We start from the raw sequence: 19884 nt of genomic DNA, 5'->3' as shown, positions 1-19884 counted from the left end.
TATGGAAATCCAGCTGGTATGACACAAAAAGGACCAGGAAAAGGCAAGTAGCTGAAATCAACATAAACAAATACCATATTTTCATGTAAATTTCAGCAATAATAAAAACTTGAGGCAAGAAGTAATTAAAGAATGGTCCAGAAAAAAACAACACGAAAACAGGTCACCCTTCAACCACCACAGGAGACAGAACTGTTCCCAAATGAGATGTTTTTCAAAAGTTTTCCATGAGGCGTCCATAACGAATAGCTGAAAATACCAACTGCATCAAAACTCACATTTAAGTAAGACAGCACAATTTCAAGTAGTTTTCCTGTTGTCATCTCCCTGAACTAAAAAAAATATTTAATATTCATGTCCTGGGAACCTCACTGGATAGATGCTTAAACATTAAGGTTAAACTAGAAGCAGATCTAGAGCTTGCCAAGGAGAGGGGAACAAGGAGGGAAGCAGAGTCACATATAAATATTAGTTTGTACTTGAAAAAGCCAGAGTATATTTTAAAGCTGTTTTTGATTTTCGAGCCAACTTCACATCGTTTTCTGTCAAATGTTGGTAGGGCAGGGTAGCACAGGGGGAATAAGCACCTCGTGTCGTCTTTGGCAGCTGGTCCAGGGTGACAGTGACACTGCCAGTCATTATCAGCTAAATTATGGAAAATGATCAGCAGAATTCCAGAAACAAGGGATGTTTTTCTTCCTTATTTTCTCTCTGGCCCCTCTTGGCGAGTGCCTTTAATGCCAGCCACACAGGAGTTTGGCTGTACTGTTGTGTGTGGTTTTGGCACTCACAAAAGAGGCAAAGAATGCTGTTTGGGAGCACAGCTCTCCTCCTCTTTGCTCCCATCCCGTAACCACACAGGCCTCCCTTTCCCAGGCATCATATCACCTTGCCATCTGGCAACTTCATGAGTACTGGCCTGAGCAATAACACTAGATAAAGACTGGAAGCTCTTTAAAGCCACAGGAGAGATCCCTCCTGGGCTGCAGCAGTAGACCAGCATCGCTCTGCTGTGACCTGAAAAGGGAATCCACAGAAGACAAAACTTTTTTCAGTTCTTCAAATCCTGAAGTGTTTTCAAAACCACAGAAGTGTACAAATAGATCTGTCCATCTTGTGGTATAGCCAAGACAAGAGTAACACTAAAACGTTACTTAACAGCTCACAGCAACACTACAGCACTTTCATGGCCAACATGAAGACCACCACCACTCATTCCAAATCAAAGCTTGAGGGAACTTTAGAAGCAAACCATAGTAACTACTCAAGATGAAATGCAGACAGGAGACCCAGGAACACCACCCAGCTTCTCTAAAACACCACAATGAGGCATATAGAGGTAACAGTCAATTATGACCTTCTTTTTATGTCTCCTCTTTAGCAGCCCAAAGCACTTGCTAGGTCCCTGGGTCAGCAGTGACTCAGAACAGAGGGCCTTCCAGTGAATCATCCACACATTTTTAAGCACCCTCCAGGTTTTGTTGATTGGGAGATGTCTCACTACCTACACCTTCCCTAAATATTTACTGGGCTGTCCAAGCATGAGTGAGAGTGAGAGAGAGCATACTATCAAGGGTGCAAAAGAGTCAGCAATCCTCTCTGAATACCTGAATGCTGTGGAAAGGAATACAAGCCACACGCAAATCTAGCAGCAGTGCTCACTCCTACAGCATGTGAATATGGGCATAAGCCACACAAAGATAGGGAAACAATAGGGTAAGTCACAAATATTTGATTTCACAAGTCAAGACAGTTTTCTTTCCCCTCCCCTCGTGACTAAGCCTTTGGTCCACACACCCACTCCATCCTCAAAAAACATCTCCATGAAACAAATTTGATTGCTCTAAAATACGCACAGGCAATGACCAATCACACCTCCTCCTCACAGCACTAAGTCTATTTACTAAGAGTCTGCACCAACTGTCTACTTTGTATGTAACAGGATCCAACTCCCTCTCTCAACCAGACATTAAACACTAGCAAGTCCAACTCATCTCCATTTTTCTTATCCCATTCCCAAACCTCCGAGTCTGCAGACAACATCGTTCACCCAGACAAACTTTCTGAAATCACTCCTAGCTGCTTCCAGGGAGAGGACACTGCAGTGCCCAGTGTGCCACAGATCAGAATTAATCCTAAACCACCAGGGCTCAAAAGTACGGCACGGAAATGAGGGCAGTGGGCTGTGTCACAGAGGTTCTTGCCTTTTGCTAAGGGCAGGCACTGGCAGCACTCCATGCCTCACTGCCTCCCAACATCCCGCTGAGTTTATTAACTTAGGCTTTGTGCCATGCCTTACCTTTGATGCACTGCTGCTGTGATGGCTAAGCACTGCTGGTGTAATGGCAAGGACACTGCCTGCCAGTGGAGGCAGAAAACCCAGATCTCACCCCCATCCTGGCACAGACCTACTGCATAAAAACAGTATTAAACTTTGTTCTAGAAATCTACTCACCATCTGGAACCACTGCTCCACACCACCTCTAGCAGCCTTCCCAGCCATTTTCTGTTTTGTTCACTACTTGTACCTCAATACATTTTCCCGCACAAAATTTAAGAAAAAACAAACCCCCAACGCAAAATAAAATCTACTCCTTTTTCCTTTTAGCAACCAAAACAACATGCCTGTCCTTATGCCATCCCAACTAATCTCTGGCACATCAAATAAATATCTTGTTCCTCTAACCCATCAAAAAACCCAGCTGCTAAAATTATCATTCCGACCTATCAGTCACACTTCCTTCTTAATCGGTCTGGTATCTTCTACAAGGTATTAAGTTCAAACAGCCTACAGTCCTCAGAGCACTTCAGCCCTCTTTATGTCACATTTGAGAGCTCATCCCAACTGCAGCTTCTCCCACCTCCTCCCAAATTCCTTGCCTAGACTGGACATCAACCACATGCTTCCCCTTGGCTTCTCCTTCCCTGCCCCTTTCCCTGCCTCGTGCAGCTTTCAGCATTACACTGGGGCAGAGAAAAACCTTCCAGTCCTGACGAGATGGAAGGATGATCCTTCACCATCTCATTTCTTTGGAAAGGCCAGTTAAACCAAGTGTGCCACACCCTATCAACATGATGCAAGCGGACAAAAAGGTTTACAGGGAGGAGATGGTACAAAAATATTAAAGTTATTAATATAGACCACAGTTACAGTTTTCTCTGGATACTCCTGAGAGTACTGTCTTGTGTCTTTTAGACTGCCAGCTACTCAGTACAGGGACAGTCTGTATTTCCCGCCCCCACGCCCCCAAAGCAATAAGCACATTCTTGGCAGCTAAATTATTAATAAGGAAAAAACGGTAATTGATTCATAGATGAGCCCAAAAGACATGATTTGTCTTCTTCAATCATCCAAGTCATCATGCCCACATGCTTTATCCTGGTTCTGTCCCCATCAAAATTTCAGTCTCCCACCCAGACCCATAAGGCAGCTCCAAATTATCTGTGTTTACATGACCTCTTTACCTCTGTTGTATCTGAACACTGACCAGATACTGCAAAAGAGAAACAAAGTGTTTATTGTTCTGTCTCTCCTCTCCATGGCAAGAAAAAGCTTAACTGGGTTAGTTCTTCACATTTATTTTTATCCATTGTGAGCTTGTGAAAAGACCAAACAAACAAACTCAAGGAAAAGATGAGTTTTGCATTCAGGTTTTGAATGTGCTGAGCTTGGGGATCTAGCGCTCTCTCTGCTGGTGGAAAGTTCCACAGTTCTGACCCAACTCTTCACACCCGAAGTATATGTCCTCCTCCTTCTCCAAGCACTGCGTTCTCACATTTCAGCTCCAATACCAGCAACAGTAATTTTTGCTCCTGTTTTACTGAATGATCTGAGGATCACTGCGTAGTTCTTGGCCCTCCTATGAATTTGGGCTTACTTGTAACACCAGCTTGAGGAGCGGCCCCTGAGTACAGCTACTCCACAGGCCGTTATGTTTATCATAATTAACAGCACCACACACATCCCATTGCTTTCATAACACTCGCCACAATTTGTTTGGCATGAAGAACTGATCAGCAGCCAGCTTGCCACAAACTCAACCTTTTTAAGGCAGGACCCGTGGCTTTATTGAAAGCAACACAAAGTTTGTTTCTAAAAACATTATGGAGATGACATGTAAAACAGCATTGCTGCTTAAATGCTGGTGAATCCCAAACAATGGGAACGCCTACATGAGGCAAAAACAGACCTTCAAAGGCTTGTAGGCAAATATACTGTCACTGAATATTTTGTCATGGAAGCAAGAGCCTAAAAATACAACACGAGCAGATAATGCATTGAGACAGGCCGGCGCACATCCTGTCTTTACTCTGTAAACACCACAATGCGAATTGGCACTATTGTACAAATCAGGCCACCCATACAAAAAGTAGGACAGTAGTTTGTAATAAACTGCAGCAGCCTTCATCCCAGAGCTGTGACACTCCTTGTCCCAGATATCTTGTTCTATATTGGAAGAACAAGAAACCTGGTGGGAGCATGGCTGGGCTGCCTCAGCCTCCGGCACCGGCAGCAGCAGCACACGCCTGCTGAGGGCACAGGGAGGAGGTATGGAAAGAGGAGATGGTGTTACCATCCATTTTCTGACAAGGACAGCACCTGCCCGCAGCAGGAAAACCAGCCTTGAGATGTGCTGACTCACTGTAGCGTGGTTCCCTGCAGTTGGTAGTGGTTTTTCAGTCTTCTAAGAACACTCCTCTTCCCTGCAACTGAAGGACTGTTGCCATCTCCTTTCTCTACACAGAAATCAAAGAAAAAACAGAAGTGCCCCGGCTAAACTAGAAGACATTATATCCTGCATTTCTTGTTCCCATTTGCAAATTCTGGGCTTGAAGGGGCAAGTACTCTGTTTAGCATACATGAGAGAATGGTAAAAGCCGTACCAGACTGAAAAAAAGTGAAGCACTGGGGGCACAGTTCTCCACCAGAGTAAAGTAAGATTCATTTCTTGTTCTAGTGGATGCAGTTTAGCTAGATTTAGGTGATTTAGTCCCAAGTTCTCAAAACCTTCAGACTCCTTTTACGTCTTTTATTCTTACCAAAATTACACCCACCCACCCGCACTGGTCTCAATGCTTTTCTATAAAATACATGTGATAGGTCTCTCTTGTGGAAGTACACAAGGACACTGGAAACACTCCAGAGTTTTGATACAACAAGAATGGATATCAAACTTTAAAAGCATTCAATGCAGTCATGCATACAAAAGCCATAAACGATCCTTGGGTATAACAATATACGTGACCATTCAGAGAGCCTAATCTTTTCTCAGAACCACCAATGTTCCCAGAGCTATGTAAAGCAAAGTTTAAGATATAAAAGGATATTTAGAAAGGCAAACAAACACAGGTTCCCAAAATCTGGAAGTTTAGTTACCTTCCAGGAAGCAAATGAGCAGAGCCCTCCAGCTGAATGGTGTGGGCTCATTTGCACATGCAATGAATTCAGTAAATTCCATTCCGGACCTCTAGTTCACTGACTTTTGAGGATACTAATTGTTTTATGGTAGTAACCACTAATCCCCACTAAACCTCAATCAAATATCAAGGCTTATACACAACCAGCACAAAAGAGAAAGTCCCTGACCCAAAGAGAATGTGATTTCCATTTACAACAGGATACAACAGGTAAATGAAATGGACAAACAGGAAGGAGCAGTTATCACAGAAGCAGATATTATCTACCAAAAGTGTGAATGGCCTCCACGGGGAAAAAAATTAAAAATATCACCACCACATTCTTCTTCCAGCAATTAATCAGATTTTACTTTCAAAAACTGCGTGCTAAAAGTCCAGGTGGGCAAATCTGGGAAGCATTTTTTTCTTTTTACATGCAGAGGAAGAAAAGAGGGCAAGAGGCATGCACAAAACTGAAAAATACTTTTTTTTCTGAAAATCACAGAGTGGCATCAGGAAGAGGAGGCTGTGGGGAAACATGTATATCAGTAAAGCATAGAGCACCAACCCTTTTTGCTTTCCTCTGCAGATCACCCTTAATAAATTATCATGACTCTCTTAGGGATTTTTTTAAATCTGTTTTTTATTATTACTCCCATTTTTAAGGGAGATAAGGTTGTCTCTGCTTTTGAAACTTCAACAAGGGCCACACACTCCCACACAGAAGAATTTCACTGCTATAAAAGCTCTGGCTGCTCAGCCAGCTACTACTTAGTAGCTCTGGTGCAATAAAAAAAGCAACATGAACCACTACAAGAGGCACTAAGACCCTGTAATGCTCCTGGATGCACGCTGTAAAGAAGACAAAAACATAACTTACAAATGACTTGCCCCCAGAAGCCGCTGAGGGCTGAGTGGTGTGCCTGCATACCACACAGCACACATTTGCTTATACGAAACCTTTTTAACTTTGCCACGGGTGGGAGGAGCAGGAGCCCTGCATGTGGCTGTGTGGGCAGGACCAGCACCTGAGACTCAGCAGCACTGCAAATAACACAGTTGATGCATGAATAATGATACAGTTTTAAGGCATTTCTTTCTCAACAAATATATAGCAATAATATGGAAACCATGCAAAATGGTGGCACTGGATTTTCTTGAGCCAAATCCTTCAGATGTTAAAAAAAAAAAAAAGTCAAAGACAAGGAAGGGCTGGAGAAGGGCCAGGGTGCATACCAGCAGCAGGGGAAGCCTTTTTGTGACCAAGGCTGTGGGTGGTGCATTCCTGACTCATCAACTAAGGTGCATCCGGTGGCTGTGTCAGGTGCTTGATTGGCAAAAGCATTCCCTCATAATGGCTTCTTAATTGTTTTCTGACAGCCATGACACGTTCTCCAGAGGGCTATGAAGCCAGAAATTTGCAAGACAGTGTGCCATTTCTCATGAGCAGGTGTAGAGCAAACCAACCACCTGCTTCCCGTCTGCGTCTCTGACATTCTCACCTGCTGATGTGTTTAGAAAGCTCTAAGTGTGGTCCCCAGCGAACAATTTCTCATTACCCAAGTTGGCACTCCAGAAACGCCCCACCGATGTTACGTTTAAGCACTTGGTAGGCTTTGTGCATCAGCTCTGTTAATTTAACTGCTTAAATCTAAGCATATACTTAGAGGGCCCTGCAGAAAGGAGATGGATTGAGGAAGAACTTAGATGCTTCGCTCAGGATGAAAGAGACTTTGAAATCTTAAAACACTGCTGTATTCTTAGATAATGAAGTGTTATAAAAAAATAAAACTAAAGGCCTTCAATAATTACTTTTGCGAGCACCTATTATTTCAACCCCAGCAGGCAATACTGTCTAATGTACCTCAAGGCAACAACTATGAATGCTTATTTAAAGAGAATATTCAACCCCCACTCTGTTCTAAACTCCTATCTGAATAAAAGCCAACATACTCAGCATTTTGCTTCCTGCTGTAAAGATTCAACAACTGTAGGCCTTGCCTGTGAGATGAGGAAAACCAACATGGAATATCATGTGTCACTTCATTTTCATCGCATGCAAACCTGGGATAAACAACGGGGACAGGTAAAGGCACTTGCCTTTTACCTAAGCTTTCATGCACAATAAATTAAGGATGGGCCTTAATTCAAACCAGCTTTTCTTTACAGCTCTATATTAATCAAATCCCTTCAGAACAAGTTCATTTGAATGTATTTAATTTTACTGTGAGACTGATAATAGCACCGGTGTATTGCATCATCTTCACTAGAACAGTAATGCCTTTTAACTTTCTTTTTAGCAGCTGCCTCAGACATGCCTTAGATAATTTTGTTGGCCAGCTGAGGACTAACGCAAGACATATTCTGTGAATAAATGCATTTCCAGAGCCTCAGTCTCAGAAGGTGATTTTGCACAAGGCCAATGAGAAGTGCCTGCTTTGAAGTGTTCCTGGAATCAGTTACAGTTGCTTAAACCACTGATCAAATTCTACCAAAAAAGGCTTAGAGGAATGTTACTTCAGACTAGGTTTATCTTTCCTATAAATGCAAACTACTGCATTAAAACCAGAACTTTCCCCTACGAAATATGCACTTTCACAGCTTGGGAGTATTTAACCGAGGTGCTTAAAGTCAACATTTCGTTTTCTTTCTTGGAACAGTTGAAAAAACTTGAAGCCAAACTTCACTGAATGGAAAAGGCAACTTCAAAAGTCTTTCCCCTAAAAATAAATGATGAAGTTACACCAGCCTATGTGAAGGACCAGTTCTGTTCCTCTTATACAGTTCTGTAACTCATCTACATGTGATACAAGGTTAACATCACTCCAGTCTACTGTGCTCTACAAAGGATTTCTTAGCCAGTAGTTCTCCCGTTTTTTCCTTCATCCAAAAGGCACATTCTTTTGGGGCCAAATCCAACAATCTTAAGTCAGCAAGAGCTCACTTGGTTTTGTACCACCCAGCACCATGTGCAGCCACCACACAAAGCAGACGAGATGCTCAGCACCATCCTGTGCTTTTAGACAGCTCAGCCAACAGAAGATGCAAAGCAAGCTTAGGAAGGTATAACTAACAATTCCTCCGCCTGACATTTCCCGAGGAAGGAAAGCCAGCCCTATGCCAGTGCTCTCCCAAGTACAAGGGATGCACCCGAGCATGTGGGCAGCTGAAAGAGGCCGGAGCAGCTCTGGAAAGCGCTCGGCAGTCTGCTGCAGCCACGTGAGGATTGCAGCACTGCTCGGAGGCCTACAGCTTCTTCATGTTTCCTCCACAGCTGGGCCAGCAAGTGCAAGAGTGTATATGAAACACTGCTGCTGGGTGAGTACGATTTCCTGCCTTGGTAGTGGAAATCATTACAAAAAGCCTATGGTAAGAGAAAATGAGGCTTGTGCTCTGTGGAAGTTGCTGGGTGCTCAACAAACTCCCATCAGGCCACTTATCCTCATGCTTCAACAGATTTAATTTGATTGTACATCTATTTAAGCAGTCCTGGGCCGCAGCTTCCCAAACCCATCTGGATTTGTACTTCGGCATCACTAGTGAAATCTCAGTGCATACCCTGCCCAAAATTCAGCATGGCAGACTGCAGGAAATGCACAAGGTTATTTCTACCATATCATTCTAGAAACAGTCTGCTGGATATTTTGGGGAGGGAACATAGGAATGGAGACTGCTACATACATTCATTACATTTCTTCTTTAAGATTATTTTATTCTACTTGTTATTTGTTGCAACATTAAACCACTTTGACTTACATTTTACACAGAATGTTTACAAGACATGTGGGCAAATTTAGCAACATATATTTTTTACACTTGGTAACTCTCCCACACACACACAGAGTCGGAGTTACTCTATACATACGGTTCCTTTCACAGTAAAAATGCCAGGACTTTCCATATGCACTAATGCTCAAGAATGGCATTCCTGGCAGGTCTTAATGCATATGAGCAATGGCATTAAGCTTCCCTGCATTGCTTCAAGTCCTACTTGAGGAGAACACACACCTGAAAAAACCACCAAGGGAAGCCATGAAAGAAAATATACGAAAGGAGCTCACAGACAAGGCAAACCAGAAGCGCCTTACTTTAAGTTAGTAGACATTTCAAAGAAAGCACACAATGGTGCTGCCAACTTGCTCTAGATGGAACATTCTGTTTTTAAAGGCTGTTTTACAACAAGGCTGTTTTCTTCTTGGAGGATCACAAGAATCTCAAGACACCCTTCCTGAAAAGTGTCAGCACTGCACAAACAGGCTCCAAGAAGGAAGGGAGATTGTCAGCCACCTCCTTAGTGAAATGCCGCCTGGGCTCTTTCCAGTTGGTGGTGCAAGCCTGGTGCTGTTACCATGGCATTATTCCTCGGGCACATGCCTTTACTTCTCTCATTTTGCTGTGGTTTTCCTAACATTATGCTTTTATAGGAGAGTTTTGCAGCAAGTTTGAGGGAAATGACATCACCAGCCCTCAGTTCAATCAGCCTAATACAGAAAGCTGCCTTCAAAGAAGCTTTTAAAAATACATTTTCGGTGGCTCTTCAGCATTTGAAAAAACGCTAGTGCATCCAAGCCTGTAAAGTCACACAAAGAACTTCCAATTCAAACATCTGAACACTGATACATACTCATTCTCTGTGCTGCTAATTAACCACAAGCTGATTTCCTTCAGCAGTGTGTTTACCTTAGCAGTATGGTTGTCCAGAATCCACCTTCCAGAACATAGCAATAATCAGGCTTCATAAAACAAATCTCTGTGTTCACTGCTATACTGAAAAAAATTCCCATTGCATCAGTGTTCTGGCTTCTATCAAAAGCACAAAAGGTAAGAGGTTCTGATCAGACCTGGAAGCCTCCACTTACAACAAATGAAACATTTCTCAAGAAGCAGATATGACAATTTTCACTTCTCAGTAGATTAATTAGGCCAAGAGGGACATGATATGGCAGAAGCAAAGTTAAAACCCCAAATACTCCGTTGTCCAGACACAGATTCCCATCTCCAGTATGCTCCTGTTTTTCAACACAGGCCAGTAACAGGTGAGACTGATACTGCAGAACTGTATGGGCAACCAGGAGAGCGCAAATGTGCAGTGGCACTGGACAACCCAGAAGCGTTGCAGGGAGGGAGGCTGCACCTTTCCTGTGCCATTGGTGGCAGCGGCTTGAGAAAAAATGGCTGCATGTCACAATTTGTCCCCAGAATAAGAAACTAAACCCCAGTGGAGTATGCAGTTCCCTGAAATGAACCAACGAGCCCTCTAATATGAAATCTAGAAACGGAAAAAGGCACAAAGAAACAGAGACAGGAAGGCGAGAGGCACAATAGGCTCTTTTTAAAGGTGGTGAGATAAAGCACTGTGCCGGCAAAAAGGAGCAAGAAGGAATGAGCCCATCTATCAGCGCTGGGGAAGCAGGTTCTAGTGAAGACAGAAGTTATAGAGATGATCAAATCAGAGGTACCTTGAAAGCAAGCTGCCCAGCAAGGACATTGGCTTGGCTGCCTGATGGGAAGGAGGGCTCAGCTACCTTGCTGCTGGCGTTGTCTCTGTACACAGGCTGCAGGGGCACTGAATTTCCTCACTGAACCACTGCTTGGCACCCTCCTCACTTGTGTTAGTTATAGCTTGGACCTCAACATTTTTAGAACAATTAATCGTTCAAAACAAAACCTCTAAGCCATGTTTAGTGAGGTACTTTTAAAGCCAGTAAAAAACAATTGGCACCAACTGCACAGGCCTGTATTACAGGTGTTGACTGGCAGCTTTACGTAGGTGCCTCAGTAACGGAGAAGGTGTGGGCTTCAGAAAACCCAGGCAGCAGAACATACAGCCTTCTTGGCACAGCAACCAGAGTGCCTAATGGGAAACCAGCCTCCATCTGGCTGTGCCACTTCAGGGGATACCTTAAAACTTCATACTCTTTTATTTCTGCAGCGAACAGACACTCCCGCTGACCCAGGGCCCTCCACATGGTCTACTTAATGAAAAGCTTGTTTGCTGAGGCACATACCCATCTACTGTGGTATGAACAACTGCAGCACAAATCCAAAAGCACTGATGGGCATGCTACAGAGAATCTATGTCGGCATTATATAGAACTTCTTCTTTATTCTTTAGGCTTCTGTGAAATTAACAATGCAACTGTGGGGTCATAACCAATTTTCACTCACTTAAAAACAAAACGCGGAATTAAAATTCACAGGCTGGATTCTGACTTTACAACAGTGTATCCACAAATAGCTCCATTAACTTGAGAGAGACTAACCAGAGAAGGTACAGCTACCAGCGATAGTCACATATTAGGCACAGGGAAAGCTACCTTGGCACTGACTTAAGTGTGAAAGGATCAGTCTGCAAATGCAGGAGGCAGCTGGGTCCCACTGGACTCCACTCCCTGTTTTCAGTCCATAGGTTCTCTTTAATACTTGTCTTTACTTTTGCAGGTAATGCCTAACATTTTTCACGGGAACAGCTTCCACACACTATGCAGAAAGATAGCACACTATTAAATAACCACCACTGTTTGTTTAATTTACATTATGAATTGCTTTTTTAATGGCATTTCATGATAGATTACCAGACATTAAAATCTTAATGACTGAGTATGAAGGATGATAAATGAAGGCCAGTATCACTGGTACCAAGAGGTGGCACATATCAAAGCGTATGTTCTTCACTGATTGAAAATGCACACTTCCCAGTAATGATGCTCAAAGGTCATTCCAAAGATCACAAAGTAAAAGCAACCTACATTGCCAAAAAACCCCACCCCCACCCCCTAAGGCCCGAAAACAACAAAGAAATAATAAGCCTTGCTAAAAAACGATGGTTTGACCTCATCAAACTTGTGGGCAGCATGTATTCACCACTCCTTGTGGGACTACATTCCCAAAGAACAAGCCCTCCTTCATGTGGAATGCTACCGATTAAAACAATTTAGGAAGACATTTTTTATTCTCCTTGTTCTTCCTACCACCAATTGTTACCCATGTTTTGTTCCCATTTATGCGATCAAGTCCTTTCACTCTTAACCATGATCTAACTACAGCTCTAACCAACACATGGGCTTTGCATTATACACTGTAGGCGAGCAAGCACAAGGCTGTATTTCAAATTGGCAGTAATCCCATACAGAACTCCGTGATTCTCCTTTTCCCCCAGCAAGGTATTTCTGCTGACAAGGCACATGAACAGAGACACATTTCAGGCCTGCGTGTGGTAGAACATCTCATCGTTGTGCAGTTCTGTTTTGCTCCAGCCTGGTTTTGCACAGCTCTAACTCTTAGATGAAAACTCAGAAGGGGAAACCTCAGCTCCTTTATCTTCTGTTTTCACCAACCCAGGCCTGAAATCTTCATTGGCACAGCAATGTGAAATGAAGTGTGATTCTTGTAATATAGGGTTTTTTTACCAAAGCCCTACTGTTGATGCAGCGGTATCAGTAAGAGATGGCTTTTTTTACCATTATAAATTATTTAACATTTATAACTGATATAAAATTATACTATCAGACTGTTTAGTTACCTTGGAGAATATTACTAAGGCACTATACTGCACAGTAAAACTTAACCTTTTTGTGAAATCTCCAACTTTAGTTCAATTCTTAAGGCAGACTTGATTGCAAGAGTAATAACAAAGCACCAGCTTTGTAGGGAACATCCTTGCTTCCATTAATCTCCTTTTCAGTAGGGACCTAGAGCTAATAGCAATGCAATTGACACCAAATATCCAAGTTCTCCCTCCCAGGTTGCTGAGCAAGAGCCTCTTCTCTTCTGTCAGCTGCCCCCTAGGAATTATTCTCTCATTCACCTTTCTGACAGAGGGAAAAGGGATCAAGAACAAGGCTTCTGCTGGAGCCTCTGGCTCTGCAAGGAGTGAGAACTCACCCCGGTTTCTTCACCAGTCCAGCACTGAGTATGGCTGCATATGGTCTTAGTGGTAACCAGCTGGCAGAGACATTTCATGTCTCCATCAGTCACTGTCAACTTGAGGAAGAACACAGTCCAGAAGGGGCTGCAAAATGCTCAAGTTCAGCGGGGTCCTCCTTTTCAAGTTCTACCATCTTCCTTCCACTGCCTTTTGCTGTCACAATGTGGTTCTATATATTTGTGCAAGACAAAAAGCCATCTGAAATGCCAGATCTTCACTAGCAGATATACAGTCAAAACATCTTTGCTGCAAATGCCTCTGTTGAAACTCTCAGAAAATTTAGTGGCAAATCAGGATACATACTGATAAAAGATCCTCTGTGCTGTAAAAGGGCACCCTCCCATGAGACAGAGTTATACAAAATAATTGACCAAAATTATCCGAGTGAAGTCATTGAGACACCAAATGTTTCACCAATAAAATCTTAAAAATATTAAAGATTCAAAAATATAACTCATTGGCTATGTTTATTTGCCTTAAAAATACCTTACTCAATTAGCATGTTTACTTACTGCTCTTTTCCTCCTCTTAATCTGCTCATGACTCTTGGCAAGTCAAGTTTTGATTCCATTTCTCCTGACAATTGGGGTCAGAGTCTTTTTTTAAAAAAAGTAATTTAGAAGTTCAAGTTGAAAATTGTGCTTCATTGTCCTCGTGCAACCTGCAAGAGATATCTAATGCTTTTCCGACTGCTAGCATCCCTTCTGGCACATACTGACCCATTAGGACTCTGTATGGGATCAGGAGATATTCTGCACCTGAACAAGCCTAACCTAGCCACTTCAGGAACCAGTTTAGGTTTTACATCAGCTTTCTCTATGAACTATGAAGTCCACCCACTCCCTTGTCTAACTGAGGCAGGGATTCATTTTGTTATTCCCCAAAAGGAGGGAGGAAAGGAGAGGGGAGATATACGAGGCAACTTGAAAGAGTCCTTATCATCCCAGAAATCCAGTTCAAGCAGAACTACTGCTGAATAAGAAGTTAGGCCTGCAAATGGCTAAGTCTTCTCTTACCCTAAAAAAAGCAAAGCTATGAGAAAGGGTAACCGGAGAAGATGACTGTGCCTACTGCCCTGCAGAGCTCAAAAGTCCCCAGAAAGGGTATTTGAGTGCTACATCAGCTGCATTTCACGCATGACAGCACTGGTAGGCAACTTGATTTCCCTTCCTGGTTGTGGTCACGTAGCGGGCAAGGGTTACAAAGAGTCACACTTTGTTGCTTGCCTGCCACCACAGCATCTGCCTTCCCTTGCAGCACTGGGGCAAAACCTGTGGGCTGCAAAGATTATCTTTACTCATTAATAAAAGGATGCTGCGATTCAGCCTTTACACCATACTCTATCTTGAAGTAGAAACATTGCTCACAACACTGAAATTCTACACGGTTTTCAAAAGCTTTAAGTTTTCATTCATTACATCATTACACAACAAAGTGTTTACAATAACCTGAAAGAGATAATTGCGTTTTATGTGTAATTATGCAATCATATGGTCCCCATTACCTTAGCATCCAAGCGTCTCATACACTTTCAAATACTTGTCTCAGTGCCCAAAAGAATTATCTGCTCCATTTCAAAGAAAGGACACTGAGGCAAAGGGACACCAACAGATCTCAAGTTATTACAAGAACAGAAGTGCAAGTCTACCAGCTCTCTGTTGTGCCTAATGTGCAATACCGTTTCCATATTACGTATGTGTGTAAATGTTCTTTGCAGAAAGTAACTGCAACAAGAAATAATAAACTTTATCTTATATCTCACAGTGGCAAGACAGGAAATTCTTCACAATAATTTACAACAGTAAAGAGTAGCATTTACTACACACATGCTATTCTAAAATAGACATTTCTAATAGCTTCCCTACTTGTTACAGTCCTCTTGCCTAAAAACTTCTAAAAGCGTGCTTGTGTAGAAGGGGGAAGGAATGGTGCCATCCACCTTGCTATCATGCATGCCCTCCTTGCAATCTTCTTTATAGAACAGTCACCCCTGCTTTATTAGGCAGAGCCCAGGAAAGCCAGACACAATCCTAATAAGCAACTCCCTTGTTCCTCTTCAGAGACTTAGGACTTAATCCAAAGCTCAGGAAGAGTTTGTGAAATGCACATGGGTTTTGGGTCGGGCCAGTCATGCCTGTGTATATATTTGCTTAGTACAACTTTAAAAAAATCTATTAAAAAATCTTCTCACAGTCCAGGGCTTACACGTCATTCCCATGTTGCTTCAACAGTGAATTCTGTGGATTGCCCTTTACCACTCACCCTCTCCGGGTCTCTCACAGGTCACTGTAAAAATGAAATAATGACCCTTCCCTTGCAAACTTTCATGTCTTTGTTCCATCTATACTATGTGGTTTGGTATAATCAAATACATTTTGAATGAGTATGGAGTGAGTATACACAGCAGCAGTCTTTCATTAATTGGCTGTTATTTAAAAAAAAATAAATTGGAGTGTCTCTTGTGGGAATTCCATTTGCTCAGTCTGTGCAGGAGGCCTCCAGTGTTACTCAGAGGAGAAGAGATTCACTGGAGTGTCTCCAAAAAAAGTAAATACAAAACCAAATTCAAGTACCCACACTGCAGACTTCACACTTCACCCAAACCCCCTCCCCCTTACACTGACAAAACAGCAAAATTCACCCTCTGAGGTATCAATAAAATACACATGTGAACCACACACACAGTAAAACCACAGGAGTTTGACAACCCTCTCCAAATGGTATTACCGAAACTGAGGAGTTCATAGATCTGCACAGACGTTAAAGCAGACAAGCTAGGGAAAAACCTCTACTCACCAACCTTTTCACCCCACCTGAGCAGAGTCCCTTACACAGCCTTCGAAGGCACCCATGGCAGGCACCCAGCTGGCAGACGGCGAGGCTCTGTACTGCGCTTTCTCTCACCACGGCTTCCCCAGTGAAAGCGGGGATCTTCTGGGGACTTCCCTCCTCTTAGATTCAGTTACTCTAAACTACCCAGCCATGACACAGAGGTCCGTAAGAGCAGCTTCACACTACTGTTGCACACCGTATTACTCATTTGCAAATTCCAGCCTAGGCCACAAACACCTCTACATCTTTTGGGCTACTCTGGTTTTTGGTTTATTTTGGTCAGCCAAGTACAGAAAGCTGTGTGCACAACTTGCCGGCCTTTCTCTAAAAAGCATTTGGCTGTAATACAGCAACTTTTAAGAGTATTAGTGAGAAACCCCCCTACCAATTCTGGTGAAAATGAAAACACCCACTGGAAGTGACAGACTACCAAAAGCAGAAGGCAACTTGCCAATGGCTTAAAGGAGATCTGTAACAATCTGTAGATCATAGCGCAAGCTAACAGCATGCCACCACACTACAGCAAAATATCTACACATGTTGACTCTGTCTGTGGGTCCAATACCTGGTACCTTCAAAGTGAAGCGGAAAATAAAAAGTATAAAACAGTGAGGCAGAAGGAAATGGAAACATACAGGGTGCCCATGCCATGGGCAAGGGAGAATGCCATGCTGAGTATCTGCCACATTGCAATAAAAAACAGAGATCAGGGATGGACTCACTGGTGAAGCACAAAACTAGCTAAGAGACAAAAAGTGATGGACATGAGCATCCAGGAGAAATGGAAAAATGGTGACAGAGAATTGCAGAGAGCTCCAGAGGTAGACAGAATGGAAACCATTACAGTAGGGAAGGAAGGAAAGTGACATGAGGCTTGTGGCTGATGGCCAGAACAAAGGATATATCTACCCCCCACAGTGTGAAGCTGCTGGCACAGAGAATGGGCTCTGGTAGGGACATACCACCTCTGCTCAGAGCTCAAGGGTGAATACCACAATACCACGAGGAATTGTTACTTCAAACAGCCTCATCTCATTAGACTAGTATAAAACCGAAGTAATGGCATAAAGTTAATCTCTCCTTTGCAGTAACAGTTTATACAAGCATGTTGTGAGGAAGGCAGCTGGCATACATCTCTTCTGTAGGTTGCCAAGACACAAGCAAACACTCCAACCTCTGATTAAAAACTCTTCTTGAAGCCAAAAGTGAAACAGTTGTAACACCTGTGTGAAAGGCAGCACTAATTAATTCAAGAATTTCCCTGTTTCTTCAGTCTTACATTTCTTGACAGTATTTCAACTGCAAGGCTGAAAAATACCAACACTTGTAACAAACTCCAAACTAGCACAAAAACACTAAAAAAGCTCCCCACACACATATGCATAACAAACCCAAGATACCTGTAGCACAAGAGTGGCGTGGGGGAGGAAAAGAAAAAGGGAAAAAGAAATAACCATCAGCCAGGGAGATAAAACAGAAAAGTTTAGTTTTTAATAAGAAGCACGTATCAAGTGAAGTGATTTACAACTTTAAAGGTTTAGATGAACAACAGAGTATTAATTCCAAGGGGGAAGACATTTGCTCATATGCCCTCTCTAGGAAAAACAAAAATAGAGAAATCTAGTACGTTTAAGGAGATTTCTACTTTGATGACAGGTATCATATAAATAGACACATATATAGTAATTTGATAGTTTGGATGTATTAAGTTGCAATCTTGAAGTCTTTTTAGTGCTGTACAAACTAGTCAGGGAACAACTTCAAGTTTCAATAGGGTGCCACTGACCTTCCTCTTCCTGCTCTGGTAAAGACTCTAAAAATTGGATAATATTACAGAGAAACTGTGTTGCAATGCCTAGGCACATCAGGGTCAGATAAAGTTCAGTCTTGCCTTTGAACTTTCTTGCCTCTGCGTGCTATAGTCAAATCCTCAGTGTTATTTTAACATGGTTTTTAAAGTTTAATTTCCTTTTTGTGGCTTTGCATTATTAACATTATTGACATTAAAAGTGATACGCAGTCCCCTATTCATCTTTCAGAAAGCATGGAAATATTTGTGGATTCCTCCCCCCTCCATTAATTAAAAACTTGCCTGCAACCTTCTTTAGCTGCTCTATTAGGCCTTTGCTGCACAGAAGTCAATAGAAGAAATCCTTTTTCCTTCAGTGGAACCAGGATTTCTATAATCCACTCTTCCCAGGAAGGGCTTTGCAGTTTAGCAGAGCAAGAAGTCAGCGTTTGGCTTCATCAAGAGTGTTTTGAACTGGTTCCTTTTGGGTCTGAATCTAAGTGCTTGACACATGGGTAATTTAAAATAAGCAGAGCAAAGCTGAGTTTTAAACAAGTCTCCATGTTAACCCCAGGAGCAAAGCAGTGACAAACCAGGCTAGCAAAGCTTTGCAACATTCTGCTTCAAATCAACATCATCTGTCCCCACCTAAAACATTGCATACCCTCCTGGGAGTTGCTATAATGATGTTGTTTGTTATAAGCCTAATTTTTTCCTAAAGGCAATGTTCATTATTGGATTCTACATCCTAGGATCTACTGTGTGGTACTTTTTTTGGGGATCTGACACCAAGTTAAGACAGGCACTACAGCTGGAAATTCTGGGCGCCTGGCTGAGAACAGGGCCAATACAGACGGGTGCAAAAATACAGGATCCAGAAGGTCATTTCCCAGGAAGTATCTCAGCAGCCCAGACAATGTGATTAACCTCACCCAAATGTGGAGCACTGAGCTTTGCTTTTTCAAAATAAGCAATAATAGCAAATAAGCGAATAGTTTGAAAAAACGAAGTCAGCTGGAAAATAAAATTCCATTCTTAAACAAGTTCTATGCCTAACCTGTTCTTTTTTCATGTAGAACTCCATCCTCATTCCATATTAATGCACTAAAGTAACCTGAAAAAATCAGATCAGCAAAGCGTGACTCCAAGAGGTTGGTGAGCCTCCAGCACTTGGGGAAAAATAAATGAGTATCAAAGTGGTCAGTCAGACATACTTTTAAAAATCCAGGAATATACCTTCAGGCATCTAATTTTGCAGAATCTTTGATTCTAGAATGAAAAAAAAAAAAAAAAACAAACAACAAACCCCAACAAAAAAAATCAACACATCACATAAATCCAGTTAAGATCCTACAAGCTTTTCTGTAGCAGCCACAACTTGCCATAGGAAAGCAGAAATGATTCATCTGACTTGAAGCAGTGCGGACAAAAAAAAAATACCACTTAACAGAAACAAGTTAGCAAGGACAGTTTGATGACAGTTTTTCTGTGATGACAGGCTTCTAAAAAGATATGCCAGTTACAATAAATATTTCCAAATTAGATATCTGGCATTAAGCTGAGAGAGCCAAAGGCTTAAAGATGTCACATAACATAAATGCAGCTCTGTTTAACTTTGCAGTTTCTGAAACAGTGAAACCCTAGGCTTACTCTCTTTTTTTTCCTTCCCCCCTCTCTCTCTTTTTTGATATGCCAAATCCATGACCAACACAAGAAACTTCTTTTGCTCCGCTGTGACTAACATTTATCATTTGTATATAAAGTAGCCATTATTCAACCGAATGCGAATTCAGCAAGTGCTTTTCAAAATCACCCACCCCCTAGCAAGAACCGCAAACCAAACAGCCGCCCACACCCCGGCTGGAGCATGCCTCTGCATTCCTGAGCGCTGAATAACAGGAGCCTCTTTGAGTCCATGCTGCGCTTTCTTGCTGCTCCT

The 19884-nt window shown here is 42.4% G+C and overlaps 1 protein-coding gene across 3 annotated transcripts in view; it reads right to left on the bottom strand.

Moving 5' to 3' along the window:
* The window catches only part of SMAD3 (SMAD family member 3), a 79240-nt gene that overhangs the window by 34148 nt on the left and 25208 nt on the right, over positions 1–19884 (bottom strand). Inside the window, exon 1 of one of the 3 annotated variants that reach the window (XM_080396977.1) lies at positions 16125–16147. The exons of the other annotated variants lie outside the window; for them this stretch is intronic. The gene's annotated coding sequence lies outside the window, so the exon portion shown is untranslated. Of the gene's footprint in view, positions 1–16124; positions 16148–19884 lie in introns of those variants that run through there. 3 annotated transcript variants of the gene reach the window in all.

Source organism: Falco punctatus, assembly GCF_963210335.1.
Source record: "Falco punctatus genome assembly, chromosome: 7".
Lineage (NCBI taxonomy): Eukaryota > Metazoa > Chordata > Aves > Falconiformes > Falconidae > Falco > Falco punctatus.
The sequence above is the reverse complement of the archived record's forward strand: the minus strand, read 5'-3'. Positions and strand labels throughout refer to the sequence as shown.